The sequence below is a fragment of the Cyanistes caeruleus genome, chromosome 6 (genome assembly GCF_971803275.1).
Source record: "Cyanistes caeruleus chromosome 6, bCyaCae1.hap1.1, whole genome shotgun sequence".
NCBI lineage: Eukaryota > Metazoa > Chordata > Aves > Passeriformes > Paridae > Cyanistes > Cyanistes caeruleus.
Genome location: NC_141706.1, coordinates 21,948,662 through 21,962,747, shown reverse-complemented (window position 1 = coordinate 21,962,747; position 14,086 = coordinate 21,948,662). Strand labels below are relative to the sequence as shown.

The window sequence follows — 14,086 nt, the reverse complement described above, 5'->3', positions numbered from 1 at the left end:
TTTTTTGTTTTTTGTTTTTGGCAGGAACAACAATCAGGACCCTTCTGCATTTAGACATGAAGGAAGAGAAGGAAAACAGTCTTGTTTTCAATAAGACAGGGTCTCTTCCTCCGTTGCTCAACTGCCCATTTGCACAAGGCTTTCTGGCCCCGTAGTAGCCTGTTTCCCTGGAGAGTACAGTCAACATGGGGAGGCAAGGCAGTGTTGGAAGGTAGCCTGAGGATAACAGGCGTTATAAAGAGGAATTTTTTTCCCTGCTGTTTTTGTTTGTTTTACCACAGAGGCTCAGAGGAGCTGGCCAAGAGCCTCACACAGCAGGTGCTGCCTGGGAATGCAAGGGGAGCAAAATTCCTACTAAATGGAAGCATTATTTGACACCACTGCCTTTCGCAATCTTTTTCTTTTGTTTCAGACAAACTCCGAGGCCTCCTGGGCTTTGCGGTCAAAGCTGAGTTGGACTCTTCTGCAGGGGAGGAAAGGGAAGTAGTAAGGGTGTCCCCAAACATGCCAAACACTTGGGTGACAGAGACCAAGCCTTCTGGAAACAATACTGCTGGGTTCCCACAGAAGTAGCAAGAGGGCCAAGAAAAAAAGAAAAATCACCTTTGGCTCCCTCATAGCAGTGTTATACCTTTCTCCTTTTTTTTCTTTTTCTTTTCCTTTTCCTTTTTATTTTTTTTTTTTCCCTTTTTTTGTGAAGGAGAGGCTGAGCCTGTACACCCACACCAAAATGCTTTTGACATTTGGAGATCAACAGGAGTGGGTTTCTACTCTGGCCAGCTTGCTATTGTCTGCCATGGCTGAAGAGAGACTAAGTGTGGCTAAAGGGAAGTTGAATAACTCCTTCCTTTATCAGGCTTCCCTTGTGGCTCAGTCCTTCAGCTCCTCTAATTTTCTTTTGGACTTCTGCTCCTTCTCAGTGAAACTGGCAGAATCCATGGTGAGGGGTCATATATCAGCAACGTGAGATGTGTAACTATTTCATAAATGATGGATCAGTGTTAAAACCCAGAAAAAAGTCAGAATCTCCCAGAAATGACAGGCTTTGTGATTGACTTTACATTCTTATAGTTTTTTACATGCAACCAGGGTGCCTCTATCCAAATGCTCTCCTCCTACCAGAAAAAAATGTTGTTTCAGAGGAAGTCTAATTTTTTCATAGCCTTTTGGATACCCTCAGTTGCCAAAATGACCCCATGGAAGTGATAGCTCATTTCCAGAAGGCTTTTGAGATGTGCAGTAACTGGCCACACCCGTGTGTTCAGGTACATCTGTCTCATGGTTGTCCTCGAGCAAAGGAACAGTGTTCTGGTTTGCTCCACACCTTGCATGCTGGGACTGTGCTCACTGATGGAGCTCTGGGGTGCTCCTCCAGGGCTGCTGCTCTTAATATTAATGATTTGCTCCCCCTTCCATGCTCTGTGGTTCCTGTGGGGCCAACAGCCCCTGCCTGGATGCTTTTAAACAGCTCTGTGTGAGACACAGCCACATTCCTTAGCTGTAAGTCCTTAGAGTCACCCACCACCTCTCCAAAACAAGTTCAGAGCATGACTTGCAGCCACACAGATGACGCATCTCTTCAGACCCAGAGGTAAAACCTACAATATCAGCAACACAGTGGATAGCTGGTACCCACATTCCATTGTCATTTTCCCCTGCCAGTGTCCAGCTATTGCATTCCTCAGCTCAAACAGGAGCTTTCTTGAATTTCTTGTACTGCAAAAGATGGAGAAATCCATGTGAGACAAGGATCTGATGCTTCCCAGCTCTTACACTGCTACTTATTGAGTACACTAAAATTAATGAAAACCAAAGACACTTGAATGGAGTGCAGAAAGTCATAAAGTTCAGAAAATGAAAATTGAAGAGAGCCTCTTTCAGAAGGCCATTTGTATATCATTAAAATTTCTGCCCACTCAGAAAGGGGAAGGAAGCAAAACTTAAAAGCTTCTGGTGTAAATTTGCAATGGTGAGAAAAGTATGTCCTTGACAAAGAGCCAGAAGGACAAGCTACTCCCATGATAAAGCTCTTCAGGACCAGGAGTTCCAGTGAATGGTATAGCTACTGAAAAATAAAAAGTATGTAGAATAAGGCTGCACAAATGGTTTCAAAGATGGAAAATATGCCTTGATGGTGTGAAACACAGATCTACCTCCATTTCCATGTCAAAAGGGGGTGGGGAGAATGTAATAATGTACAACACATCTGTGCGGAGAGATGGGTGAGGTGTTCAGAAGTCCTTTGGCAAGGCTGGTCAGAGCCCTTGTTTCAGCAAAAAATGTCTGTCTGGTTTTTACATCAGCAAGTTCAATTTCTGTTCATTTTTCTAAATGAAAGTATTTTGAAAAATATTTTTTTAAATATCCCAAGTGAATTTTTCCCGTATTAGTTAAGGACAAATGATAATGCAAACAACAGTGCAAAAAGTTTTTAAATAGCCAAAACTGAAGTAAAGTTGACTCATGAATACTTCTATCAGCTTTTTGTCCAGATGCCAGGATTAAAAAAAACCCAACTCCAAACTCTGAAGAATGTAGTGTGCCAGGCAATGCCTCTCAGTTATGAAGCAGAGAAAAGTGTAAAGCTGATGGCTACATGTGAAGCCAAACAAAAGCAGATTAGAAATGAAGCACATTTTTAAATTAATGTGAGCTTCAAAATCAAGTAATTTGATGAGTCTCCAACTTCTGATGTGTTCATATTCCCATATATTGGTATGTCCGGAGCTGGATGTTTTTCTGGAAGATGCAGCAAAACTACTGGGCTCGGTACTGGGCTAATTGACTGCAACTGAATGGCTTTGAAATATAGGAAGTCATACCAGATGTTCTCATGGTTCCTTCTGGCCTTAAATCCTGTGATTCTATGAATGAGTTTCTGAATCTGCGAAATCCGAAGTCCCGAGAACACAAACAGATGAGTAGAGTTATACTTCTGGCCCCCACATCAGAAGAAAGATATTGAATGTGCATTGTTGCGATAAATCAAAGAAGCAGCTAAATCAGAGCTGTAATAAAAGTCAACTGCAGATCTTTGTGCAGAAATTGGTCATATGTCATGTGAGGACAAGGTTCAGAGATGAGATTTCTCAATGTCTGAAATGACTTCTTCTGGAAGCAGCCCCTTCCAAGCACTGTGGTGGAGATCCTCCTCCAGACTTGGTCTTCTGTGCCACACAGGAGCTTGTTTGACAAGTGACGATCAGTGAGGCACTGAATGCTGCTGACCACAGTGTAATTGAGAAGAGCATCCTTGCCACGAAAACCAGCAGTGAGACATTCAAGTCAAGAGAAAGGGGTTTTGTTTTGCTGGGCTTACTTAAGGGGAAGCATGTCAAAACTGAGGAAACTGAAATCCATAGTCAGCAAGAAAGCTTACTCAGCCATGGTCTAAGCACAGTCACACCAACCATGTATCCACCCACTCCCCTGCTCTGAAAAAGGAAGAAGAGCAGCAACAACAACCAAAACTCTCAGAAGAATGATGATACTTCTGTGTCATTTAATAACACACCAAAGTAATCTGATTCATTCTGGGAGGAAATCCTCTGTATATGCCATAACTGGATTCAGATGACATGAGTGTGAGTATCACCACTGAAATTTCTTCTTGCCAGGCTCTAAGCATCTCCAGTTTCCTGCCCTCATCATCTCTCTTGGCTATGCCTCTGGATCTAGCTGGAGAAGGCATCAGAGTGGGCAGGACCCAGCTGAAACCCAACATGTCTCATCAGCACAACATGGGGTGATTCCTAAGATGCATGGTTGGTCACTGTGATGCAAATGTCCCTCCCTCATGCATGGAGGGTTCTGGACCCTAGCACCATGACCCATTGCCTTAAAGAAAACTTTTGAGAAACAGACGCTTGGTTGAAACGAAACGCCCAAAAAAAGAGCATGTGCTGCCAAAATTCTCCAGTGAAGCACCCTTATTATATAATACCAGGCTACATGTGTCGTGCAAAGTGCTGTCTGTCATTTGCAGAGGGCCCGCTGATGCTCTACCGTCACCACCAATGTCACGCAACAGTGGGTGAAGCAATGAGCACGGCAATGTCACCAGGAAATACATAATGCCAATGACAGTGGAACTAATGTAGAGGCGATTACCCTTACATTATTCAACACTTCCAATTGCTCTCTGTTTTAAGTGGCTATATGATGTAATAATATATAAATACTGTAATGAAGGGTTTATTTATAGTCATCCTCAGTGTTACTGGTGAAAGTATTAATGCATTTTTCCCACGCTATGTTCATTGACCGCAGCCGTGCAACCCATTTTCAAGGGGCTATGTCAAAAGAGTGTTTAAGCCATTCCTCAGTCAGAGGAACAGGTGAACAGCTAATGCAGCAAGGGAAGTAATCAGCTTTAAATATGGGAATGAAAGAAATCAAAAACAAAGCAAAGAAGTGTGGGTGAAAGGAGGACATACCTCAAAAGGAAAACGAGGGTTGAAGTGTGTCTAAAACTGGCAAGTACTTTCCAGCCTGGGGACCAATGGACTCCATGGAGAAAAAGACACTTGCACCTAGCTCTCATTTAAGACATGAGAACTGATGGAGGGAGTGATCAAACCTCAGACCAAAAGCAGCTTCAAATCTTAGAAATATGGAGTGATGCCATTCACACTGCCAGAGCTGCACTCGATTTCAGTGTTCGCCTTAATTGAGATTGCATTCCTGTATAGTCCTTCACATTCTTTAACTTTCCAAACCCTCCTGGAGCCACCAGTAGCTTCCAGATGTTTTTCTCCTCCTCCCTGAGGATGGTATGGAGAGAAAAACAGCAGGTCTTGAATGGTTAAAGGTGCAGGGTTTCAGAAGGACTATGTGGCTCTTGCAGAGACACACAACTCTCCCATTCCTACGCTCCATCTGCAAAGAGACTTCCCTTTCACTGTAAACACAGTAAAAATGGGAAAAAGCGGAAAGAAAAATTTTTTACTTGTGGGAGAAATGTGTGATTTCATCACTGCGAAGTGTGGGTTTCTTGGCGTGTGTAGGAGAATCCACAATTACCTGGAGAGGCAAACTTGGTGGAGATGGGGCTTCTGGCTCTCTGGCCTGCTTTTCTCCTGTGCTGCACCAGGTCCTGACCCACTCCTGAGCCCCTCCTGTTACTGCAGCTCCATTGGTGACCTAGGAAGAGATGCTTTTCAGAGATTCGTCTGCTACCTGCATTTCCCTTATTTAGGAGGAGCTTCCCTTGTCTTTGACTTGGCTCATCATTCCTTGCAGGGTGTACCACGTATTTCCTTTAATGGCTCTCTGAGTGGTGAAAACAGGGCCAGGCTTGTAAAGAAAATGTCAAAATTTCTCCACCCAGATTAGGACTTCCCCATTCATCTTTCTTAAAATTTGCCATTCCCAGAGCATGAAAATCCTGTGTATCCATGTGGGCTTTGAGTGCAAAGCAGAGCAAGAAATGGGGCAAGAAACGGAATGACAGCAGGAGGGGATGTATCTTCCTCCACTGCATTGGAGTGCTGCCAGTAAGTGCAAGAATCTGCCTTTTTTTCCCTGTTTCACAACAGAGCTGCGTTGTAAACAGCATTCATCACACAGGGAGTTCCACTTAGAAATGGGTGAATGCTAGAAAAATACTATTTACAAGTCCTCCCTCAAATAAAAACCGTGAGTTTATTTTGGCAGCGGCAGTGATTCTCCTAGTGATTGCCTCTGGCAAGCGCTCAGGCAGGTACAACAACACTTGCTGAAACATTCAGAGGATAGGGGCATGTTGCAGATACTTGTGTAAATGTGAACTGTGGGACAAACACTTGTGCAAATCTGTGCACTGAGGGGGTTTGCATAACTGGTTTTGATTGCTGCTTGTGGGTTCCAAACTCCTCGAATCAAAGTGGAGAAGCTCTGCCACATGACAGAGGTAGACAGGGACACACGCAGGGACTCACCAAGGAGAGTACAAATGAAAATTAACCAAAAAAAAAAAGGCAACAACACATAGTTGAACTGCGGTCAGGCTGCATAGTTTACAAGCAGCCCAAGGACTGAGAAATGGCCAAAGAAACCATTCACGTAATAACAGCATGTCAAACACATCTGTAAAGTTCCTGTAGCATTTGAAAACAGCGGCCTAAGTTCAACAGGATTTACTTGGAGCAGTTCATGAGATTAAAATCAAGAGAGCATGCAAATACCTTACTGGAACAGGGCCAGGAGACAGGACTACGATTGCATGGTTAATTGAATTTGGCAAGCAGTCGCCCAGCTATATATCCTCCGGGATTGACATGTGTAGTGGATCGATTGATACTGGAAGAATTAAGGGTGGGGGTTACTTTTAGAAAAAGGAAGGGCTGACCAGGTGGGCATATGGGCTAATGTTCAATAGGTGGCATCCTGCGAGCAGAGATCCGAGGCTGGTGTCACCTCAAATTGCCCCCCATCTCCCAAACACTTCTCCTGATGCAGATGGAGACTTAACCATATGCTGTCTGTAACTGGTGTGTCCACATGTGAAAGCAATTGCAAGGCTGGAAGGGCTTGGGTTCTGTTTTGTTTGCGTTGTTCATTATCTACAAATGCAATTACGATGGGATAAATTAAATTAGGTTGTAGCGTTATTTTGAACATCTTTTCTGGTTTGCTTTACTTCAAATTTTCTGAGAGGCCAGTGTTTATAGTTAAAAGTACAACTTGGCAGAAGTACAATCAGGAGTGAGCAACACATACCACAAACAAAACCATTACGACCATTTAGAAAATTTTTGCAAAAGACAATCAAGTGTTACAGGACTAATTTCCCACTTGGTCACCATGATTTTATGTCAACATTAACACCATTGACTTCAGCTGAGCCCTACAGGCACAAAGCTTGTATGATGGGGTGGGAAACTGGCCTGGTTTAGGATTATGTATATCGTATTATTTAAAAGACAAAGAAACAAATCCCAGGAGTGTGTAAGCATGTTGAAGTCTCTGAATCTAGACTGTTCCCACTGAAATAAAAAGCAGAGCATCTGTGTACTGGGAGGAGTGGAATCAGGTGTCCTTTACCTGACATTGGCAAGGCATGGCCATCCAACAGTGCACTTTTTTGGGCTGGATGTAAAGTTTAAGTCAGGGTGGATGCTCTTGGAAATAGAGATGATTAAAGAGAAATGTGTGTCTTCCTCCCTGAGAACCTCCTCGCCCAGTCCTAAATACCTTCTTATTTCACATTACTTCATACACTAGGATCTATTTTTAATGCTTCTCAAATTAGTAATATAATTCGTTTTTTGTCTTATGTGTACAAATACAGAGATATGTAAACCCAAAGAAGGACAGGAGGTATTTTCTACCTGGCTGATCATCGTTTTGGTTTTGTTTTTTGTTTTTTTTTCATTTTAGGTCTTTTGGAAGTGCAATTATATTAAGCATGCTGGGCTGGCCACTAGGATGAGTAAAACAGCTCGGGAGAAGAAAAGGTTTGTGAATATTTCAGGCTAATTACTAACAGCTAGTCCCAGGCCTAGAAAAAAAATACTAAAAAAAAGGAAAAAAAAAAAAGAAAGAAAGAGAGAAAAAGAGTTTCGCCTGTTACTGATTTCCTTTTTGGTTTCAGGGGCCATTGTTTGTTTTAATGACAGGAAAAGAGAGCTGTCAGAAGACATTTGCATAGTGCAAATAGGGTCACAAATCAGAGGGGCTGTGGAGATCATGTAGCAGTGAGCCGGCACCCATTGGTGTGCAGCTATGAAGATGAGGTTGTTTTCTGCAGTAATGGGGAAAAGCTGATAGTTTTTCCACATGCAGTTGAGGGCTCAAGAAATTTTGGGGAAGAAAAGCTTCCCACTTGCAGCAGGGTCTGCTGGGCTCTCATGAAGGCGTTGCTGTTTGTTTATTTTCCTAGCTGTGTGCTTAAGATGCATTCTTTGAAAATTTAGCTGATGGGTCTGTTTGTATAGACTGCGCTGCTGGTGAGTTAGACCAGGGGTTTGTGTTCATTTGGGAAAAGAGAAAGAATCCTGGCCATCAGAAATGTTTACTATATCAGGAAATGAATTCACTACTTGAGGGTTCCAGTGGATATAAAACAAAAATTAAAACAAGAGCCTTGTATAAACCCACTTTGTATTGTCTCCTCCATAAACAACCCCATACGTGACAAAGCTCGGAGTGAGTGAGAGAGGTAGTTTTATTGGGGCATGTGGAAGTGAGTTAATTGCTGTCGTTTTTTGATTGTTTTTTTGCACATGTTGGTGAGTTTGAAGTGAAATCTGGTTGTCTTTTCTTTCTCCCGTTCCAGGGAGAGCTGAGCCTTTGCTGAGAAATAACACTAGGCAAAATGACTTCAAGCTGTCACCATTACACAACCTAAACTTTATTTCTTCATTAATGCATTACAGAGCAAAAAAACAATGAGAGCATTCCTCTGGAATGTGTGTTTACTGAGCACAAAATGATATGTTTACTGAAATAGCAGTTGCTGCCGGGTTACCCAGTGGGAGAGAGCTCTCTCTTACCACACCGGTCCGAGATGCCGGTGTCGCTCTGCTCCACGGCCTTCGACGCCAGCAACTTCCCCCTTGCCAAGAGGGTCCTGTGGGAAAAAGCAGTGGTGGTGCTGGCCAGAGCTGAGGCTCAGCATCATCCAGTGGCACCTTTGGTGGCTCCCGCAAGCCCTGGAGGAAAGGGGGAAAAGGAGAGGGATTACAAGGCATCCCTTTCTGCAAAAAGCATGAGTCAGAGGAGAAGGGCCTAAACCCAGGATTTCAGGGAGGGTGTCAGCACTCCTCTTGCTTGCAATGGGAGTGGGAGAAATGCTTGGGGCAGAGGACAGGTGCTGGTGCCATGTGAATGAAGACTCCCTCCCCGAAGAGTGAGCAGAGGTGGAGGCTGGGGAGTGTCAGAGCAGCTCCTGGGTACAGCAACAAGGAAAACACCGTTCCTGATGGCTGGGATGAGACGGGCATGTTGCAAACACCCCAGACAAAATCAACCAGGGAAGGCAAGAAAGGCAAATAGAGAAAAGACAAGGGCAAATAAAATCAGTGAGGGAGGTTTCTCCTTTATCCCAAAAGTCAAAGCAAACCTTGTGTATTAGTACATGTGTACATATGCAGGTGCGCATGCACCCACCTTCCTATGCACCCAGTCTCCTAAATTCAAAGGTAGTTTGTTCTTTTCTCTTAATTCCACTAGGATTCAGACAGCAAAAAACTCAATAACTAAGGAGCTTTTGCTCAGTACAACTGCCAAGCAGACATCAGGTTGGCTGCAGCACTGTTTGGTGTGGATATGGCTCTCCAGTGATTCATAACCAGCCCAATTGGAACAGGGTTCATCAGTGCCCCAACCAACAAAAACACAACTGCTATGTTTTCAGTTCTTTCCTTCTCCTTTAAAGAGAAATACACACACACATGCAGAGGGAAAACAGAACTAGAGAACGCTTTCTAACCTGGTACAGCATATTACACTAATTAAGGGATGCTGTTACTCATGCATCATTCATGACCCTGCCAAAACTGGGAACAAACAGTCCCTAGAATCTTGATTGGACTGTCTGAGCGGAACTTTGCAGCATTTTCCAATCTGAAAAAGCCCAAATAGGAAACATCCTTCCCCACTACTAACTCCTGTAATTGGCAACATATCAGGCAGTGCCCTTAACCCTGATCTGCTTCTTCACTGATAGTTTTGTCCAGCAGTGACTGCAGAGCAGGTGAAGGGGTCTGCAAATGTCATGTGCAAATGTCATGTCATCTTTCCACAGGGTTGCAGCAGAGACCTCAGAGGCTCTGTCTTGGGCCAGCTTCCCCCATGGTGGCAAAGTCCCTGGAAACGAGGAGGAAGTTGAACCCAGACATAGCCTCTGCTGTGAAGGTGAAAGCTCTCCTTGCTGAGATTGCTTTTGTTGTGGCTACTGTGGTGTTCATGCTTTTTGGCATCTTGTTTGACACCACAAGGATGGGGGGCACTGCTGCCAGGAGAGCCAGGGGCATCGTACCTCCCCCCAACACTTCTTGGTGAGGTGTGAAGGAGAGCTGGGGAAGTCATAGAATCAAAAAACCATTAAGGTTGGAAAAGACCTTTAAGATCATCAAATCCAGCTATTGGGTCCTTCAAGGTGTCTCCAGCCATGGCTGAGAGAGGCCAGGAATGCGTGCTATTTGTATGCTGCCATGAATGCATCTCGGCACCACACTGAGAAGGATTGACAGGAGCTGCAGAAAGGCTGAGTAAAATTTTCCAAAATACCTAAGTGACGTGGAAGCCTCCTGTCCTATTTTTAAAACGTGACTGAAGCATGTGAGACCCAGAGCCTTAAAGGTACCTCTGCAGATAGATTTTTAGAGCTGGGCACCTGAAAGAACACCTCCATCCCGCTGCACTGATAATCCATCTTCCCCAGTCTGGGGTTCTATCCCCTCTCAGTCACATCATTTCAGACCCTCACACCCAACAGGAGGTTGCCTCTTCTGCAAGTCCTGCAGGGACCTGCATAGACCTCTCTGTCCATCCCACAACAGAGATCTCTTTCCTTCCACTAGTCCCACCAGAGATGCATTATACTTGGGTTTTGCTTTCAGCCATGCTGCCCCTGGGTTTTTTTCCCTCCTGCTTTCCTTTGCTTTTGCAGAAACCCCTGCCGGTGGTAATTCCTCTCCAGCCCAGCCAACTTCCAGCTGGGACCCAGCCCTCCCAGCTGCTGTGTGTGGGCACATTGCTCACGGCAGAACTTGTAGCTCCACGATAGGAAGCAAGGTGACTTTAGCTGTGTCTTTTCCTGCTGGCCAGTGGGGTCCGTGAGCTCAAGCCCGGATGGCTTGGCCCAAAATATCTCAGGCTGCTTCCTCAGCAATGAAATGTCTCCTATTTATTGCTGCTGATTATTGCTAATGACAAAGGCAGGTGGCTGGGGACAGCAAAAGGAGAATGGCAAGGCTCAGAGAGATGGTAGAAGATAAAAAGGTCAAAAAGCAGTTATTTTAGCTGCCGGCTTTGAGCAATTTTGGAAACAGAGGACTGTTTGCATTAGATGTAGAAAGCACAGGTTTTAGCTGCAACAGCACACTCTTCCCACTCCGTGTTTTTGCAAAACTTTCTGCCTATTTGTAGCACCTCCTGCTGTATTGCTCACACCAGCCCTCCTCGCTCAAGAAATATACTGGAGCCATACGTCGGAGCCGTATGTCTCATCGGCATAGTGAGACTTGAGCAAAATCTATTGCCAGAGGCAGAAATACTCTCATGGATGCAGCCAGTAGAATAGGTGGAAATTTTCCAAATTTCTTTTTGCAGAGGGAACATTTATCCCCTTGAAAAATGTGGAGGGACTGAAGGGAAGGCTTAATAACGACTTTTATGACATATCCTTTCACATTTCTGACTTCTTTTAATTGTCTTTTCTATCTTACAATGCCCTTGTGGAGCCCCTACTCTCTCACACTGATGTCAAGGCAGGAACAGTGAGGAAAGAAATATTGTCACCCAAGCTGCGGTGCTGAAAGCTCCTTCTTGTCAGCACTGATACAAATAACCATATAGATACCAGGACGTGCTCCTAAAGTTTCTGTCATTGCGCAAGGGCCCTTCTGGCCTCTCAGCTGCCGCAGCAGTGCGGTGCTCCTGACATTCCCATATTTCTCCTGAGAAAATCCCTTCTCTATGGACAAGGAGATGGCACGGAGGGTGCTGCTTCACAACGGTGCTGCTGTCAGTGAGGATGGAGTGAGAGGTAGGTAGGAGAAGATGAGGGCTTGCAGAACACCAGCAAAAGGCGGGATGGGTGCTGGGACACTGCAGCTGGCACTCAGCAGGAGTGCCCTCCAAACACCATCTCTACAGTGTGACTTCACCTAACTTTTAAATGCCAGAATGTCTGCTTTGCTTCACTTTGAAGGTGCATGATGCCGGTAGAGCCATCAGTGATTTGAGTTTGTTTCTCTGCAGCCAGTCACCTGCTGAACCCTGGGGACCACCACACACCCTTCAGGTACCATCAGTTACATCCTTTCTGGTGTGATGCAGCACTGGCCCTCACACCAGGGAGCTGTGGCCATGTGGAAGCCATGACTGCTCAGATGAAGGCCTCTGATAATTATCCACCCTCCCACTTCCCTGCTGCATGGACCAGATAGCTGCAAGCCAAGGCCATTACTCAGCGTATCATCAGGTGTGTAGCTGTGTCCTGAGCACTCCAAATTGGCAGGGAGATGACTATTGGAGGGAAGCTGAAGCCAAAAGGGTTGTGGAATCTGGCCAAATCCGCTGTCGATTTTAAAGCTGATTCCGCTGTTCCTCCCATGGAGCAAAACAACCATATTTTTCATTTTGCAAAGGACAAAGCTCAATAGGACTTTATTTTTTTTTTTCTTTTTTGTTTTTTTTTTTTTTTGGTTATGCTTGCTAGGAATTTATTGAACGCTGTAACATTATTCTTCTTGCTGTCAGGAAACAGGCTGACTGCCCTCCCAAAGTTTGGCTACTGAGCAGCTAGGCTGCATGGGGCTTTTTGGCCACTGGTGAGGCTACTGTCTTAGATGGTGGCCTATGAATGTCCTTCAAACACTTGGCATTGAAGAGCTTTGCCGTCAGCCTCTGGAAGTTCCCCTATCAGTGGGAGATGAGTGGGTAGCACAGCTTCTGGGCCCAAAGAGAGCAAAAGACTACTACAATAAAATCTGTAACACAACATCTGCTTTGGTTTATACTCTGTGTGCTGCATTTCAGCCTCAGAGAGTGCCCTTGAGCTGCTTGGGATGTGTGCTGCATGGGCCAGGGCAGCTGAGGAAGGTGCCCCATTCCCTGGCATTGTCAGCTTGCCCCACAGTTTGAGAAATGCATAGTCCTGTGATGGGAAGTTTGTAAAGCTGAACCCTCCTTTGCTAGTTCTTCAGTGGAAAGCATGGGAGGAAAAAGCTGGCAGTATTTTGGGATGGAGATGAGCAGCAGAAACAGGTTGTGAGAAGGGTCAGTAGCATGAACAGAGCAGCAAATTGCATTTGTCTTCTATTCCCTCCTCCTGGTTATCCATCATGATTTTGCACCTGACCCACCCACCTCCAAATACAACAAAAATTCGATGCTTGGCCACCTGCCAGCCATCCTCTTTCTGTGCTGGAGCGGGTTTCATTCCGGGGAAAATTCCCCTGCCCTGGAGAAACCAGAGCGAGAAGCAGTTTCCCTGGGTTTGTTCCATTATTCATTGTTATCCTCCCCTCGGGCCGCCCTGAACAATTTCCTTCCCCTCCCCTCCATGTACACCCTTCAAATGGTTTTAGAATATGGCACTGAAAAATAAAGTTTAAAAAAAACCCCACCAAATACCCAAGGCATTGAAAACATTCAAATATATTGCTCAGCTCTTTCCTCCCTGCACCATTGTCTTAGGAGGGCTGGCACGGGACCAGACTTCTTTCTTATTACCAATCTTAACTATTCCACTGGGCATCGAAAAATAAAGCCCTATAAAAGTCACTAATTAAATAAGTTCTCCCATCTGACCTAATACAAGCAACATGGGAGGTTGCATGATTTTTATATTTTTATTTTTTTTTAGTCCTTTTTTTTTATTCCCCCCTCCTTTTTGCAGAGCCCACTTTTCTGACGGGGATTCGTTGTTTTTCTGGTAGGGGAGAGGGATTTCAAGGTCATGGAATGAATAAATGATGATAATGCGTGGCCACGGGGAGAAGCGAGCGCAGCGAGTGCGTGAGGAGCGCGGCAGCAGCCGAGGTGCTGCCTGCCTGCCCGCTCCCTTCCAGCGAGGACAAGGCCGCAGCTCTCCCTCCCTGTGGCTGCTGACTGTGTGCTTGTCCTCCCTGCTTTTTTTTTGGGTTTTTTTTTTGCCATGGTCGCCACTTGCTTTTTTAATTATCACTTATTTTCTTCTCTCATGACTCAAGAGTGGATGATTATCTCATCTGAATGTCCCCCACCCCAAGGCTCTGTGGGGCTCCTTTGGCTCCAGGCCTTGCGGGATGTGGGCTCGCCCCAAAGCAAGCGAAACAGAAAATTAACGGCTGTATTTCCTGTTATTCTTGGGAATTTTAGATGGATTCATGGAGATAGATACTCGCCACGCTCAGCCGTGGCGGTTCCAGTGCTGTTTGCCCGTGCTCGCTCTTTC

General features: G+C 45.1%; 1 protein-coding gene and 1 long non-coding RNA gene across 5 annotated transcripts in view; both read left to right on the top strand.

The window, feature by feature from the left end:
- The window catches only part of LOC111930774 (uncharacterized), a 119,261-nt gene that overhangs the window by 96,829 nt on the left and 8,346 nt on the right, over positions 1-14,086 (top strand). Inside the window, exon 1 of one of the 4 annotated variants that reach the window (XR_002865302.2) lies at positions 12,017-12,130. The exons of the other annotated variants lie outside the window; for them this stretch is intronic. The gene's annotated coding sequence lies outside the window, so the exon portion shown is untranslated. Of the gene's footprint in view, positions 1-12,016; positions 12,131-14,086 lie in introns of those variants that run through there. 4 annotated transcript variants of the gene reach the window in all.
- Positions 5,415-12,041, top strand: LOC147652509 (uncharacterized). The gene is made up of 3 exons (XR_015288382.1): positions 5,415-5,495; positions 7,360-7,436; positions 11,908-12,041. It is a non-coding gene; the product is annotated as an uncharacterized LOC147652509 (long non-coding RNA).